Source organism: Lolium perenne, chromosome 2 (assembly GCF_019359855.2).
Source record: "Lolium perenne isolate Kyuss_39 chromosome 2, Kyuss_2.0, whole genome shotgun sequence".
Taxonomy (NCBI): Eukaryota; Viridiplantae; Streptophyta; class Magnoliopsida; order Poales; family Poaceae; genus Lolium; species Lolium perenne.
In genome coordinates this window covers 191,677,870-191,694,370 of record NC_067245.2, presented here as the reverse complement: position 1 = coordinate 191,694,370, position 16,501 = coordinate 191,677,870, and the positions used below count along the sequence as shown (strand labels likewise).

General features: G+C 44.2%; 4 long non-coding RNA genes across 8 annotated transcripts; all 4 read left to right on the top strand.

The window, feature by feature from the left end:
* The first annotated feature begins 7,395 nt into the window (after positions 1-7,395).
* On the top strand, positions 7,396-8,253 carry LOC127330333 (uncharacterized). The gene is made up of 3 exons (XR_007869235.2): positions 7,396-7,670; positions 7,764-7,889; positions 8,186-8,253. It is a non-coding gene; the product is annotated as an uncharacterized lncRNA (long non-coding RNA).
* Positions 8,254-9,524: 1,271 nt separating this feature from the next.
* On the top strand, positions 9,525-10,020 carry LOC139835250 (uncharacterized). The gene is made up of 3 exons (XR_011751032.1): positions 9,525-9,637; positions 9,741-9,813; positions 9,916-10,020. It is a non-coding gene; the product is annotated as an uncharacterized lncRNA (long non-coding RNA).
* A 168-nt stretch (positions 10,021-10,188) lies between these two features.
* On the top strand, positions 10,189-12,742 carry LOC127330332 (uncharacterized). The gene is made up of 4 exons (XR_007869234.2): positions 10,189-10,300; positions 10,434-10,482; positions 10,830-10,906; positions 11,102-12,742. It is a non-coding gene; the product is annotated as an uncharacterized lncRNA (long non-coding RNA).
* Positions 12,743-12,822: 80 nt separating this feature from the next.
* Positions 12,823-15,595, top strand: LOC127334220 (uncharacterized). 5 transcript variants are annotated; one of them, XR_011752231.1, is made up of 4 exons: positions 12,823-13,400; positions 13,478-13,514; positions 13,905-14,606; positions 14,759-15,595. It is a non-coding gene; the product is annotated as an uncharacterized lncRNA (long non-coding RNA). The 5 variants fall into 5 exon arrangements; XR_011752230.1 differs by having other exon boundaries at positions 13,953-14,606; positions 14,759-15,594; XR_007872014.2 differs by having other exon boundaries at positions 12,823-13,514; positions 13,953-14,049; positions 14,470-14,606; positions 14,759-15,594.
* The last annotated feature ends 906 nt before the right edge of the window (positions 15,596-16,501 follow it).

Below are 16,501 nucleotides of genomic sequence, written 5' to 3'. Positions count from 1 at the left end.
GAGAGACGGATCGGCGCGGGGCGGCCGCCTCAAGTGAAGAAGCGGTGGGAGGCATCCGCGGCGGCCTTCTGGAGGCGGCTGGCGTCGATGGAGATGGGGAGGCGCGGTGAGTGCATAAATCGACCTAACCATTGCAGGTTGTGGCGTGTTGCCTCACCCCCTCGCGTCTCCTCCTCCGCGGCCCCAAATCGTCGTCTTCGCGCCCTTCTCCCACGACCTACACATCCGGGCGTGGAGGAGCAGCGAGGGGCGGCGCTGGGACGGAGGTGGAGGAGCAGCGACGAGCGGCTCTTGGGGTTGCGCTGGGGGTAGGCCGACTGGTGAAAGGACACGGATGTCGCCTAGAGGGGGGGGGGGGGTGAATAGGCGATTTAAAACTTTTACGAGATGGGCTTAACAAATGCGGAATAAAACTAGCGTTTACTTTGTCAAGCCCAAAGCCTATATACTATTGTTCACCTATGTGCACCAACAACTTATTCTAAGCAATGGTTCACCTATGTGCAACAACAACTTATGCTAAGCAATACAAGCAATTATGTGATAGCAAGATATATATAACTTCAAGCACGATGGCTATCACAAGGTAAAGTGCATAAGTAAAGAGCTCGGGTATAGAGATAACCGAGGCACGCGGGAGACGATGATTTATCCCGGAGTTCACACTCTTGCGAGTGCTAATCTCCGGTGGAGAGGTGCGGTTGCTTAGTGCTCCCGAACGCCACAAGAGGCTCACCTTGAGGTGTGGTTGCTCGATGCACACCAACGCCACAAAGGCCTCACCCCAAGATGCGGTACTCACACCACACACCGAACGCCACGAAGGCGCCTCACCTAAATCTCCGGTGACCCTCGCCACAAAGGCCTAGGTCACGGTTCCACTAAGGGATTTCCTTCGAGGCGGAAACCGGGCCTTACACAAAGGTTGGGGCACACATCCACAACTTAATCGGAGGCTCCCAACAAATCACCACAAAGGTCTAGAATCCGTCTAGGGTTCCAAGAACCCAAGAGTAACAACCTTCTTGCTTTCACCACCACAAATCACCGTGGAGAACTCAAACCGATGCACCAAATGCAATGGCAAGAACACCACAAAGATGCTCAAGTCCTTCTCTCTCAAATTCCAACAAAGCTACAAAAGCTATTGGGGGAATAAGAGAGGAAGAACAAAAGAAGAACACAAAGTTCCCCAAGATCTAGATCCCAAAGATTCACTCACAAAGAGATGATTTGGTTTGGTCAAAGTGTGGATCTAGATCCCCTCAATCTTTCTCTCAAATAGATGCAAGAATCATGGGAAGGGGAGAGAGATCTCAAGCTCACAAAAAGTCAATCAACAATGGAGGTGAGAGGCTTGAGAGAGAGGAGGAAGAAGAAGGAGCAAGCAGTGATAAAACGAGAGAGAGAGGGGGCTTAAAAGGATGCCCCAATTTCTGCCCGTTGGAGTGCTGCGCGCGGGGAAGAAGGGGACCGGTAGTACCGTCCCTTGGTGGCCGGTACTACCGGCCAGAGAAGGCAGGAGGCGGCGGGGGAGGCGAGCTGCGGGCAGGGAGGGGGAGGCCGGAGCCTCCGGCCATGGTACCGGCCGGGGTACCGCCGAACCTCCCCATAGCCCTGGAGCTTTACTGGGGCACTCGGCGCCTTAGCGGTACCGCGGGCGGTACCGAGCCCGGAGGCTCCGGCCATGGTGAGGCCGGTGGTACCGCCCGTGCCTCCGGCGGCTGCCCCTCCTCTCCTTTTCCTTTTTTCTTTAAATCAAATTGAAGACAAACTTCAAAAGACAATATCTAGAGTTTGGAAACTCGGATTAAGACGAAACCAATTTTGTTGGAAAGAGGACGACAAGAGCTACCCAACAATTCCCTCGTTGGAGAGACCTTGCAGAAGCCTATGGAATGGAAGGGGACCGAGGTGCACGTATATCTTGATCATGGCAACGACGATATCATGGTGTAGTACAAGTACCAAGACCCTAACTCTGACTCTTCTTACGATTACCGTGACCCTGTATTTTCAGAGGACGACTCTAATAGTTGAACATGTTATATGCTACTAGTCATACTATGTTATGTGTACTTTGTTGAACATGTTATATGCTATTACAGTTTTTCTAAGGTCTTAAATATAAGAGTAGTGTTATATGATATTAGTGTTTATATTGAACTAAAAATATGGGTGCTCTTTTTTATTTTGCAAATTATGTTAGTGGTGTTCCTCGATAGTGGCACATAACCGGTATTTCTATTACTAGTTGTGTGGGACAGGCATGCCACTAGTATTTCCGGCAATAGTAGCGTGGGTCTGGAACACTACTATAGTAAGTATTAAAATAAAATTTTATATTTTGTGATTTCATGAGTTATTTAGTGGTTAAACATTTTTGGTTTCCAACAAAACATGGTATGTTTAATAGTAATGTATTTAAATGTATATCATAAATATCAAAGATATTGCCTGTGCAATTGCTAGGGCCACATGTTAGTTTTAACATAAATACATCTATTTATACTGGAGCAGGCAATATATAAAACATCAGCAATCCATGCCGGTGATTCTAGTATCGGAATCACATATTCATACTACTTTTTGTCTTCAACATGTTCTTAAACACGATATAGCTTAGGACCTAGAAATGGGAGGTGTCTAGAACCACGTAACTTTCTACCAAGTATATGACTCATACTTCACGATAGAGATTTGGTGCACATGCATGGGCACCAGTGATCTCGCTTATAAAATAAATTAAAAATCTTATTTTTGAGTTTCAAAAAATTCTGAAAAAAAATATCTGCATATAGCCAATAATGTATCCCATAAACGTGTAAAATATCAATTTTAAATACTTTATATTTTAAGCTACACAAAAAAGATAAAAATACAGATCTGAGTAGTCATTTTCAAATCTATAAAAATATGTCAGATTTGTTATTTTTGTCTGACTCAAAGGAAAAAGAATTTTGGGTTGAGATTTTTCATGATTGTGAGATGTATCACTAACAATCTACAGAATTATTTTTCGGATTTTTTGATCGCTAATAAATATTTTTTAATTTTTTTAAATAACGAGAGCACTGGAGCTCGGGAGTCAAAAGCACTTTTCGCATACTTCATCCATACTTTTTGTCTATCTTGGATGCATGCACAGTTTCAACGGGGCTGTGATTTTACTGAATTTCCTTTAGCTGGAAGTCTGTCCATTCAATGAAGCTTGCTCGCGCGGGCCGGGACAGCTGTGGCAATTGACGGGCCATTGTGGGCAGACGCAAATGTTATGTTCACTCCAGAGGACCCTAGGTCAATCCCTCGATGACGTAATAACAACGAAAGAAAGAAATGTTACAATACAGACAATGTAATAGTGATTGTAGTGTGGATTACCATTCTCCTGCGACTAACTAAGTAAAACCTGTGTTCTTTTCCGGCTATACATCTTAGCTCAAGCTAGACCATAGTGTTACACCAACGCTTATATATAATTAGGGTTTGGCGGTTTGGCCCGGAAGGATAGAGACCACGGTCGGCTCGGGGTGTTCGGGTGTTCCCTGCATCTTTTTTCCTAGACGGTAGAATATTGGTCGTTGTGTTGTGGACCGTAGTCAGGGATGGGGCCATAACGCGTCAATGGAGCGGGTGTTCGAATCGGCAACAAAAAATCAGGTTTTACTTGCTGATTAAACGATCCGGATGGCTTCTGTCTAACATCCAATTCTTTCTATAAATGTTGAAAGACTACCCAGCCATCCAGGGGGTCTGAGAGGGGCAAATCGATCTGATCCGTCCGTTTCGCTAGCTACAGTAAATTCCAATCCCGCTTTTCACCACGGCCATCGGATGTTGTAATTTTTTAATCACTTTTTGCTTGTCCCGTCGAGTCCATGACAAACGGGACCTTATATGTGCGGGGGCCGCCGGTCATAGGCAGCCACACAGGCTCGTTCATGTCACCCTTCTCGTTTGGGGCAGTGAAAACCTAGACGGGCCAGTCTCTCCTCCCCCAATCCCCACCTCCTCTCCCGTCCCCCAATCCCCACCTCCTCTCCCAACCCGTGCCGCCGCCTCTCCTCCTCGGAAGAAGCGCCGTCCGTCACTCCGCTGCACCGGCGTGCGGCGAGATCAAGAAGGATGGCGGCAGCGACCGGAGGCGCCGAGTGCGGCCAGAGACGGGCCGACGCAGGGCGGATCCGCGACGACCGGAGGCGGCGGTGGCGGCGGCGACCGGTGGCGCCGGGGCGCGGCCGAGACGGGCCGGCGCTGGGCGGATCCACGGCGGCGACGACCGGAGGCGACGGTCGCGGCCAGAGACGGATCGGCGCGGGGCGGCCGCCTCAAGTGAAGAACTGGTGGGAGGCATCCGCGGCGGCCCACTGCTGGAGGCGAACTGCGGCGTCGATGGAGACGGGGAGGCGCGGTGAGTGCATAAATCGACCTAACCATTGCAGGTTGTGGCGTGTTGCCTCACCCCCTCGCGTCTCCTCCTCCGCGGCCCCAAATCGTCGTCTTCGCGCCCTTCTCCCGCGACCTACACATCCGGGCGTGGAGGAGCAGCGAGGGGCGGCGCTGGGACGGAGGTGGAGGAGCAGCGACGAGCGGCTCTTGGGGTTGCGCTGGGGGTAGGCCGACTGAAAGGACACGGATGTCGCCTAGAGGGGGGGGGGGTGAATAGGCGATTTAAAACTTTTACGAGATGGGCTTAACAAATGCGGAATAAAACTAGCGTTTACTTTGTCAAGCCCAAAGCCTATATACTATTGTTCACCTATGTGCACCAACAACTTATTCTAAGCAATGGTTCACCTATGTGCAACAACAACTTATGCTAAGCAATACAAGCAATTATGTGATAGCAAGATATATATAACTTCAAGCACGATGGCTATCACAAGGTAAAGTGCATAAGTAAAGAGCTCGGGTATAGAGATAACCGAGGCACGCGGGAGACGATGATTTATCCCGGAGTTCACACTCTTGCGAGTGCTAATCTCCGGTGGAGAGGTGCGGTTGCTTAGTGCTCCCGAACGCCACAAGAGGCTCACCTTGAGGTGTGGTTGCTCGATGCACACCAACGCCACAAAGGCCTCACCCCAAGATGCGGTACTCACACCACACACCGAACGCCACGAAGGCGCCTCACCTAAATCTCCGGTGACCCTCGCCACAAAGGCCTAGGTCACGGTTCCACTAAGGGATTTCCTTCGAGGCGGAAACCGGGCCTTACACAAAGGTTGGGGCACACATCCACAACTTAATCGGAGGCTCCCAACAAATCACCACAAAGGTCTAGAATCCGTCTAGGGTTCCAAGAACCCAAGAGTAACAACCTTCTTGCTTTCACCACCACAAATCACCGTGGAGAACTCAAACCGATGCACCAAATGCAATGGCAAGAACACCACAAAGATGCTCAAGTCCTTCTCTCTCAAATTCCAACAAAGCTACAAAAGCTATTGGGGGAATAAGAGAGGAAGAACAAAAGAAGAACACAAAGTTCCCCAAGATCTAGATCCCAAAGATTCACTCACAAAGAGATGATTTGGTTTGGTCAAAGTGTGGATCTAGATCCCCTCAATCTTTCTCTCAAATAGATGCAAGAATCATGGGAAGGGGAGAGAGATCTCAAGCTCACAAAAAGTCAATCAACAATGGAGGTGAGAGGCTTGAGAGAGAGGAGGAAGAAGAAGGAGCAAGCAGTGATAAAACGAGAGAGAGAGGGGGCTTAAAAGGATGCCCCAATTTCTGCCCGTTGAAGTGCTGCGCGCGGGGAAGAAGGGGACCGGTAGTACCGGCCCTTGGTGGCCGGTACTACCGGCCAGAGAAGGCAGGAGGCGGCGGGGGAGGCGAGCTGCGGGCAGGGAGGGGGAGGCCGGAGCCTCCGGCCATGGTACCGGCCGGGGTACCGCCGATCCTCCCCATAGCCCTGGAGCTTTACGGGGGCACTCGGCGCCTTAGCGGTACCGCGGGCGGTACCGAGCCCGGAGGCTCCGGCCATGGTGAGGCCGGTGGTACCGCCCGTGCCTCCGGCGGCTGCCCCTCCTCTCCTTTTCCTTTTTTCTTTAAATCAAATTGAAGACAAACTTCAAAAGACAATATCTAGAGTTTGGAAACTCGGATTAAGACGAAACCAATTTTGTTGGAAAGAGGACGACAAGAGCTACCCAACAATTCCCTCGTTGGAGAGACCTTGCAGAAGCCTATGGAATGGAAGGGGACCGAGGTGCACGTATATCTGGATCATGGCAACGACGATATCATGGTGTAGTACAAGTACCAAGACCCTAACTCTGACTCTTCTTACGATTACCGTGACCCTGTATTTTCAGAGGACGACTCTAATAGTTGAACATGTTATATGCTACTAGTCATACTATGTTATGTGTACTTTGTTGAACATGTTATATGCTATTACAGTTTTTCTAAGGTCTTAAATATAAGAGTAGTGTTATATGATATTAGTGTTTATATTGAACTAAAAATATGGGTGCTCTTTTTTATTTTGCAAATTATGTTAGTGGTGTTCCTCGAAAGAGGACGACCAGAGCTACCCAACAAAAAGTGAAAATATGGAAACTAGCTGGGGGTGATTTTCTATTATTTTTAGAGGTGCAACACCTCAACATGAGAAACCGAGAAAATCACCTAACTCGAAAACGCAACAAGTGGTCTATGCGAAATCCGTTTTCGAAGAACTAGAGCTTGTCATGAGAATAAGCACAAGCTCTAAAACATCACATGGATAAGATCCAAATAACAACCAAGAAAGATGATGCAAGGATGCAAAGGTTTGAGCTCTCTCCGAAAGATACGATCGAGTTACTCACCCGAGAGCCCTCTTGATAGTACGGCAACTAAACTAAGAACCGGTCTCCAACTACACCATGAGACCGGTGAGAAAGAAACCCTATCAAGAGCAAACCTTAACCTTGCGCATTCCACTTGAGCTTGATGATGATGGTCTTGACCGCAACAAGATGGAACGCCTTTCTTGATTGTGCTTGCTTGACGAAGTCTTGTAGATTGCTCCCCCATAATCCACCATGGGAGAGCTTCTTCTTCGGCGCATCTTCTCAAATCCATGAACACCATATGGATGGCAAGCTTCAAGCATATGATCTCTTCGAGTTGGCTCATCTTGAACTTGCACATCATTTCTTCATTCTTCATCATGTTGATGTCTTGAGATAACTTGAGGGCTCACTTCATCTTCATCTTCAAGACATACTTGACACTTGATATCCTTCATCAATTTCTTCTTATTACAACCTTGAAGCCAACATATGGTTCAAGCATTGCCTATGGACAACTCCTACAAATATAACTCAATGCAAACATTAGTCCATAGGGATTGTCATTAATTACCAAAACCACACATGGGGGCTCCATGCACTTTCAACTGGTGCCGGCCGCACTCCCTTGGCCATGCCCTCAGCTCTTCGCGTCTGCTGTCAATCCTCTCTCCCTTGGCCTACCCAGCACTAGAGATGGAGGACAGTGAGGGGCGGCGATGGGACGGAGGTGGAGGAGCAGCCACGGCCAGGTGGAGGAGGTGGTGGGGGCAGGCCGACCTGTGCTGGCCGCACTCCCTCGACAATGCCCTCGCTCGCCGTCATGCTGGTCTCCCCTTCCCCAACCGGAGTGGATTGGCAGACATGGACATGGCCAGAGCAGGCACGGTGAGATTGTCTGCTCTAGATCTAAGTATATCTTTGGATTCTGAATTGATTTGCCCATCTCTTGTTCATGATAATTTGCTGCTCCTTTTGCAGCTTTGACATGGATTTGATCAAACAAAAGAATCATTGGAAGCTGATTTGGAGGAATGTCACTGTATGCAATCCTGTTGCTTCTCTATGTTCTTTGGCTGCTTCGACGTGGCAGATGCAAAATGAGAGGTACAAGTTTGGGGTCAATGATGCATTACTTGCTAGAAGGAAATATCTAAATTGATGAATCTAAAAAAGTCGAATAAACAGTTAAAGGTGCTACAGTTTGGAATAACTTTGGTTTTACAAGTTCATATTTTGAAGATTGAAAATAAAAAGTACATGAAGAATAACTTTGTCCTAGGAAACTAGCTCCATTTATTCTACGAAAAAATATAACTTCTGTAGATATGCATTCGGTTTGTAATTTTTATTTCTTCTTTGCTAATATCTTTTGGTTCTACGGCATTTGCCTTGCTGCGTAGGATGTTTTGAGCTGAGAACTGACATCATCATTAGTGCGTTGATGGATCTTGAGACATGAGCCAATGCTCAGTGCTTGACAAGGGCATGCAGGTTGCATTCTCTACTGCTATTAGTAGATTAACATTATATTGTACCATTTAGTTGTTAATCACACACATTGTTTGTGATTGTTGTCTAAAAATAGTTTCGGGGAATATTGAATTAGCTACTTTTTATATCCATCTACTTTTTATATCCATGTGCGGTGGCAGTATTTAGCGTGGCTGAAACTCTCAGTATATGTATCACAAGGCTATTGAAAATGGTGCACATGGTTTTAGGTACGACGGCGGCTGGATGGGATTTGAGAAGAGAGGCAAGGCTGGATGGTGACTTAAAGCCTTGTTGCACAAGCATCGTCGGTGTCCACCAAGGGTGTGTTATTTGGTATCCCGCTTCTTTCCTTCCAGGCATGTCGCCCCCTATCGACAGGCTCAACCTTCTTGTGAGATCATCACCCATCCCTCGATTTCAGTTAGCTCCTTCCTGCTAATATTTCTTACTTCGTCCGGTTCAATATTTCTCAATTGGTCTTGCTATGTTGCTGCGAGGTGGCATCATTTTTGGTAAAGATCATTGCTCTCAAGGTAGCGAGGAGGATCTCCAAAGCAAGATGTTCCTTTGCATGGAATTATATTCAACCATTGCAAGTTCTTGGATATATTCCATTTAGATGGATTCAACTATGTGCAGCACTCAAAGTTGTTGTGCAAGGTGAAGATCGATCTGCAGATCGCGGAATTCATCTTTGATGGTGGTCCTCTGATCCCTGCTTACCAAGGAGGTTAAGCTGACATGATTCAGCCCAAAATGGGTTGGCATTTTCTTCCGCCTAGCTTACTTAAAGAGGGTTGGTTATTCGAGATGTTACATTGCAAAAGAATTTGCTCCATACTTTCTTTGCTAATAGCATTATTTAGTTGATTTGGGAATGGAACTGTTTGATTTAATGGGTGAACCTCTCCCTTTTACTCTAGGTAGAAGCGGGTCATGATGGTCACTGGAAGTCTGATAGAGTGAAGAATAAAAAGGCTGGAAAGACCATTGATAATGTGGTAACAGAAGAATTGGAGGTGCCTTCTGGCATTAATAAATGCGAGAAAGGTGGGACCAATATTTTCAATTTTGTGTAGCTAAAGCTTGAGCTTGGCAAGTTTAATTACACACATTGAAATGGCTGTAATGGGACAGTATGTTTGTTTGTCGCCCTTACTGTATATTATATGATCCAATCTGCTACAAGATGACATTTTGATCTGTCACAAGATAAGTACCTTGTCTGATAATATTCAATTTTTCAGGTTTTTGCTGATGTGGCCATGTGGGTGGGTTCGGACAGGCTTGGTTTTCTGCTTAGGCCCTTGATATAGACTAACATCGTGCATTCATCAGCTATGAGGTCCACAGAGAAGGTTCGTACCGAGTTCTGCATTTCATAAGTGCACTTCCATGCGTGCCCCATTTTCAATTTTTCAGGTTTTTGCTGATGTGGCCATGTGGGTGGGTTGGAAACAGGCTTGGTTTTCTGCTTAGGCCCTTGATATACACTAACATCGTGCATTCATCAGCTATGAGGTCCACAGAGAAGGTTCGTACCGAGTTCTGCATTTCATACGTGCACTTCCATGCGTGCCCCATTTTCCATAACGATGTTGTGTTAGCATTAAAATAAAATTTCTGCACTCCGCAGCTGAGACATGATAACTCCTGAATGGAGGGCAACTTCAGCTCATGTTGACAGAATTAGGTGACAACTTGTTGATATCTCCTTCAAGACTGTACCTCAAAACAACAGGTAATATTGGTATAATAGCTAAATAATAATGATGGATTCTATTTGTAGCTAGCTAATAGGAAAAATATGATTGTTCTATAATAGTTCCATTTGTTTGAACTAAATTTCATTTCATTAGCTATACTCACTGAATCTTTGCGATTCCTTTCTCATGATCCAGTGCACTAACTAAATATCAATTTGATCCAGGGCCATGGAGTTCTGTTGTCGGTGACTGGTGTCTGATGAATCATGTGATAAGACAAGGCATCACTCCTGTCCTGGTCTCGCTCCTTTTTTGGTAGGATTTGAATCTTCCTTTGTCTAAATCCATTCAAACTGGTCTTTTTCTGTTACATATGGCACTGATTCATCGAATGTCGTGTTTTTTTTTTTTTGCTAATGAGGCTCTGTTATCAACTGATCTTTTTTAGGACCAGCTCTTTGCAAAGAATGAGTGTCACGAAGCAGGAGGGGGAGAAGGTACCTCAAACTTGTTGCTCTTGTCTACCTACAGAATGCAGGCATTATCTTTATAGTTACGTTAGCATTATATAAGTTTTTATAACCTCTCATTTCTTATCTTTATACTATTCCTGAGTGTGCCATTCTAGGCCTGCTTGAGCGCTGGACAGTCTTGCCATGTTGACCATTTTTTATGGCTTTGTAATATTGATAGGCATTGCACTGTCTTTTGGCTGGCCCGAAAATTTTTAGGACTGCATTTTTTGTTTAGAAAAACAAATTATTATATGTTGACTTATTGGTGCCTCTTTTATTTTCTAGGTCTGGTCCTTTCTTTCATTACTTTTCTGGCAATTTTTGTGTAGATGATGGGCTCATAAAATGGTGAGAGATGCCTGCCAACGCCCCTCCTCCTCGGAGCATTCTCGTCTCCGTTAGGCAGGTGAGCTCCTACTTCCTCTCTTTCCGTCTCTCGTCGATTTGCTGGTACTGTGCAGTTTTCTTGTGTTGTTGGTTCTGTTGTGCTACTAGCTGTTGCTCGTTTCTTCCTTACTGTCTCTTTGTGAGAAGCAAGGATTGGGGAGAAGGCTATGAGCCCGTGCATAGCATTCCTTATTTTTTGCCCTGTTTTTTGAAGCTCCTATTCCGGATTGGTGAAAGGCCTTTGTTTTCCTATTTTGAGGAAGCTGCGGCCTGTCATCTTGGAGAAGCGAGACACCTGGTAATGCCTTTGTTTTCCTATTTTGAAGATACATGTAAGATAACAATTGGTATCTCGATCCTCTAGGTAATGCCTTTGTTTTCCTATTTTGAGTCAACTGGTGTAAATTTCATTCTTTGTTGTTGTCTAAATTAATGCAATCATTATAAGAAAATAGGAGATTACTTGAGAAAGTTGCGGATATTTTTTTATTTTCCCGAGATCATGCCTTGCAGTGACTGGATTAAGATAATGATCGATGACTATTTCTATAGTCATTAGCCCATCATGTGTTCACACTTAACATCTAATCTAATATTCTATGATAAAAAAGTTCATTACAAGGTTTACACCTTCTAGCTATCAATCGTTGAAGAAGCTAGACAGCAGTAGAAAATGGTCTGCGGTCTGTACTTTTATTGCATCAATGGTAATGCAGTTATAAGGTTCTTTGTTTTCGTTGTGTTCCGATCCGATAGAAGAATGGTGTATCAATTTCATTGCATCCAGTTATTTGCTACCGATTTGCTTTTTGATATTGAAGTGTTTCTAGATTTTGTATTTCTTACTGAATATTGTCACCATGTTTTTCCATTTTTTGTTCGATGATGTTGCTTGGTCCTTGCTAAGTAAAGCACCAGTGCCAGACGGTTGCATAAACTGCTCAAAAGGGAACCAGATACCTTGCTCGATCATGCATGTAACAATTTGCTAGAGATTAACATAAATGTTTTACCCAAATTGTTCTTCTGTAGGGTTCATTGTTTTTTATAGCATGGTGTATGATTTATTTGTGGTTGATTAAACAAGTCAGCATTATGGTTCACACATTGAAAAGGGCATACAATCTTGTGTTATTTTTCATGTATCTATTCACTTAAATAAACTAATTTAGGGAACAGTTCCTCTTATGTACTCATGGGCGTAAAGTTGAGGTGATAAAACCCACTTTATCTTCCCTGCTGTTATTTCATTTTGCAGATAATAAGCAGTGGTTAATTTTAAAGGAACTTCAGATTTGATATTAGTTACCTGATGTTCTTTGTCCAGCATGCTTTGTTTGGCAGCAGGATTCGTCATTTTAATGTAACTTAAGATTTGATATTAGTTACCTGATCTTCAAATAGTCATTTAGCTGTCATCGGTGAATATGGGCCACTATGGTAATCGACATGTTGAGGAAACATGTAGGCTCTAGCTTTTTTGTTGAGCTGGGATGTCTTTTGAAGTGCTCAATATCTCAGCCTGTGCATTCCCGGTTTGATCTGGGTTCTGCTGGTTCCTTAAACCAAACCGTATGCCACAGTTTACTTTGGATTGGTCTGGTTTAGACCGTTTAGATAGGAGATGATTGGCCGGTCTGGTGCGGGCTGGTCCGACGGTGTAGTCTGTTTCGCACTGTTTGAGCGCTCAAGTACATAATTGCTGTAGAAAGGGACAAAATTGGCGATCCGCGGCCACACCACCAGGAACATGAAGCCCCGCTTCTCCTCACACCGTCGTCCGTCATGGAGAAGAAACGGCTATCATCTGCCACGGAGAAGAAAGTTGTCGTTCGAGGAGAAGAAACGGTCGTCATCCGCCGTGGAGAAGAAACAGCCATCGTCCGCCACGGAGAAGAAACGGCCGGCCGTACCGAGGAAGAACCGTTCGAGGAGAAGAATGGTCTGCTGTGGAGAAGAGACGGCCGGCCGCCGCCGAGGAGAAGAAACCTGCCGTTCAAGGAGAAAAAAGGGCCGCTGTCCGCCGTGGAGAAGAAACGGCAGTCGTCCGCCATAGAGAAGAAATGTCCGGCCGCGGCCGGGGAGAAGTCGCCGTCGTGGCCAGCCTCCGCCGATCCCTCGGCAGTAGGCTGCAGCTTGGTCGCAGCCTCGGAACTGGTGCCGCCGGACGGAGAGCCGCCGCGTCGTCGCGCCTCTCCTTCTCGACCTAGCACACCGGCGGCGGCGTGTCGGACACGTACAACAGGTTGCCCCTGCAGTGGCGCGGCAGGAAGCTGCGGCCGGTCATCTTGGAGAAGCGAGACACCTTGGCGAGGTGGCCCGGCATGGGCGCCGCAGCAGAAGGAGAGCAGATGGTCAGCGCCAGCCACCCGCCGCCAATGCGGCCCGGGGGCGGCCCGACGCCGCCCACTGCAGCCGCCGTGAGCGCCGCCACCATTCGCGGCGCACGAGACGCAAATTTCGTGCACACGCTCTACGGCGCGGAGAGCGGCTGGCCCTGGCCGCGGTGCCAGGTGAATCTTTTCCCCAAACATTGCTCCTATTCTCTCTGCTAGCTACCTGATGTGATTTTTGAACATGATGTGTGCAGGTCTGAGGAAGAAGAGAAGAAGTATCAAGACACCAAGGTAATATTAATCATCCATGTTTTATACTCCCGTGTTTTATACTGCTGTCCTTCAGATAGTGTTGTGTTTTATACTGCTGATATATAAAGTGTGGTCGTACCAAAGTAAAAAAGATGTAATATTAGGTATGACTAATCATTTGTTTTGGAAATGGAATTGCAGAAGAATGCTTTTTAGCTTTTATATATAACATAATTTAGTTCAGCCCTGTATTTCTCCTGATGTAGCAGTAATATGTGTTCATGAGGGTGTCAGTGTTTAAATAAAGTTGCAGTATTTGATAACAAAAATAAAGCAGTATACGTGTTCTGGTTCGAGTCATCTCTGGTTTGAGTATTTGATCTCAAAAATGGTTTGTGTTATTACTATAACCAACTCATTGGATCATAGGATTTAATGCATTTCACATGCAATTCTGCAACTGCTCTCTGTATATAGGATCTGAAGGCAGCGAGAATTAATGAAAAGAAAACTACTGTTCCAGCTCATTAGCTCTACAACTACTGATTAAGCATCTCCAGATTCAAGAGGATAGGTATGGCTTGATTGTCATTGTCTGCTTTCTTTGTGCCCCTCCCCTCTTACAGAGATATGTGTTCTTGAATTTGTAGTACCCATGTCTATGTGAGTTAGTTCTGAAGTCAAAAACTAATTCTTTTGTGCACCCATGAGCTACTTATAAGGTGATATAGGATTCTTCTTACAATTGTATTAACTTTCCGCTATTACTGTCCTCCTATTTTAATTTGCTCCGCAACTGCTCTTTATTTTGTCCTATTATACAAATTTGTGTAACAACATCCTTTCATGCATGTCCTAATATAATCCACCACTTTTTATGGAACTCTTTCTGGATTCAATGCTGTTCTGGCGTATCAGCAAATTACCCATCTAAGAAAGCTTCTTTTGCTAATGTCTGAAATTAGAATGATACTTCTAATTTCCTACCGTGTAGGGCTTTGAAGGTATCATTTTGTGCTATTGATGATAATCCACTGCATTACAATGAATCTGTGTTGTAGAAGATTTAGCTGATCTGGTTATGTACATTTCGAACAAGGATTTGAAGAGGTTGCACATGTTCTGTTTCAGGTACTTATAGCAAATCTGCACTACCGTCTAAAGTCTACACTTCGATACTTTCGCTAAGGCATTACCTGTTTTCTATCTCTTTAGCAGAACTGAAGCTTTCATCACCAGAAATGTGTACTCTTTTATTATTATTATTTTTTTACTTTGTGTAGGAATCAATCAAAATACTTTGTAGAGCACTTGTTATGTCTTGACAAAAAGAACATTCGCATTTCAGTTTGGTTGACTAGCTTCTTTAGGAGGCTCTGAAGGGAAGGCAATAGACCTTGATGATACTAAATTTCATCATTACGCCATCAAGTATGTTACAACAGAACTTGAGCATATCCATTGTCCACTCTGCTATAAGTTGTGTGCTAGGCTAGATCGTATATTTTTTGGGTGGTGTTCTGAACTTCTGTTGGATATGGTGGTTGACTGCATCATTGAGGCAGAGGTGATTAAGTGGTCTCCTGATAGTATAAAGATTTGTTAGTAACCTATCAAAAATATGTCAGTACCTGTTTATGCCCTGAAATTGGGGCAAATAACTGAGTTTTGTTGTCAAAGAGTTTTGCAGAGTTACAATCTATAAGGGATTCAACACATGGTTTCAGTGATCCATGTTGTGTACAGTAATTACTTGATGAGTAATGTAATTGTTGTGTAGTAGTACAATCAGACTATTAGATATTGCCAGCATTTTCTTGCCATTTGGCGGTTCAAAGAATTGATATTAGGGTAGTAGGTGATAATAAGACTTTTCAATAATCTACAAGTTAAATATGTATTTAATAAAGGGTCATTGGTGTAGAGGATGGGGCTTCCCCATTTTTTTTAATATGTGATTATGCATAAGAAAAATTCATCGGTCTATTTTTTTGTTGTAATTCGGCTGAATGATTCTTCCAAGAAAGATGAGATGGAAAAGAAGCATCATGGACTAACCTAGAGAATCGATTGTACAATTTGTTCTCTGCTTCTTAGTGATGATCCTCGTGTATTTTCATTGAAATAAATAGCACTACATATGTACTTATTTAGTGTGTTGACCTAGAAAAAAATCAGGATGCTTTATTATACAATTTATTTCTAATTGCTATGAACAAATGGTTGGATGCACAAAAAATAATTGTTGCATTATACATGTATTATTTTTATATTATCTTTATATATTATTACTTGAAATGTTGACTTTTCCTTAAAAAATGATGGTTATACGGCACTAAGGGCTTGCAGAGGCCGACTAAATTCTTAGACAATTAAATAAACATCAGACTATTAAAATTTATGATTACTGACCTGTTTCGCTTTTGCCTCGGCGCCGGGGCGAATTCTCTTAGGTGATCCTTTCTTAGATGTGCTGGACTTTCAGTGAGGTTACCGGAATTCTTGATGCATTAGATAAATCAAAGGAAACACGGTGCCACCAAAGAATGCACATATGTAAATATGCAGGCAATTCAAAGCAGACACATAGCAGCATGTTTCACAAGTTATCAACATTCATTGGAAAATATAAATTACTCCTATGTTCATTTAACATAGTATATACTAAGAGTCTCTATATTTTAATAGACATGGCATGATGATGTATAGTGATCTTGGTATGCAAGTATGATCAAGACCACTTGGTCTGGCCTGTGCCCATTTGTTCTTTGATTCTTATTGAAGGAAATGACACTACTTCAATTGTACTTAATGTATGTGTTGATGGCACCCTAAAAAATATGATATTTATACACATTTATTTCTCTTTGCTATGAACAAATGGTTGGATGCAACAAATGTTGCTCCTGTGTTGTACATGTGTTAGACAATTGCTTAAAAGTTTTTATTTTCTTTTAAAAGGATTGCCTATATAGGCTTAAGAGCCCTCAAATACATGAATTCTTGGAAAACTAAACAGACATCAG